Source organism: Arachis ipaensis, chromosome B02, assembly GCF_000816755.2.
Source record: "Arachis ipaensis cultivar K30076 chromosome B02, Araip1.1, whole genome shotgun sequence".
Lineage (NCBI taxonomy): Eukaryota > Viridiplantae > Streptophyta > Magnoliopsida > Fabales > Fabaceae > Arachis > Arachis ipaensis.
In genome coordinates this window covers 102,607,176-102,607,935 of record NC_029786.2, presented here as the reverse complement: position 1 = coordinate 102,607,935, position 760 = coordinate 102,607,176, and positions in this window count along the sequence as shown.

The following is a 760-nucleotide window of genomic DNA, read 5'->3' as shown; positions in this document are numbered from 1 at the left end:
TTTCTTATTGAGATAACCAAGCCATGTTAAAGAAAGAGTACAAAGATTTTTTTTCAATTATTTTTTAAGATAGTTATCATAAAAATAAAATATTTCAATGAAATAATAACTATTAACATACAAACAAACAATTTTACAATAATTGGTAAGTAACAATAACTCAAACACAAAGGGTTATAGGGGGCCCCTAGTCCTCTACCTCAGTCCAAAATAAAGTTACAAAATCCATACTCATGATACTACTTGAAAAATCCAAGAGTAGTAAGATTTTTTTATGAGAATGGTGTGATATGTTTGTTGACTTTAATGTAAGTAAACATTCTTCCCTCACCTTAATTCTTTTTTAATAAAAAAATTACTTTCATATCATCTAATATTCTTTATGAATAATTTTTTCATTTTCCACACACTTTTTGAGCATAGCTCCAACTATAAATACACCATCACCCTTTACACTTCTCTTTCATGTCTATTCCATTCTTCTCTTCCTCTTTTGATTCTTTCAATAGCCTATCTTCAATTTGTGCCAAACAAATTCATTTCTTTCATATTAACACCCTCACATTTCACCCCAGAATTCCAAGTTTTAATTTTTATTTTTCTTTCTAATTACTTCAAGAACAAGAAAAAGGAAAGAAAAAAACTCCTCTGTTTTCTCCCCTGTTTTTATTTCATTCCTTCCCCTGTTCTTGACACTTTTTTTTCCCCTCTATTAACACAACTATGTCTCACTCAAGTGTCTCCAAAGGTCTGCAATCTT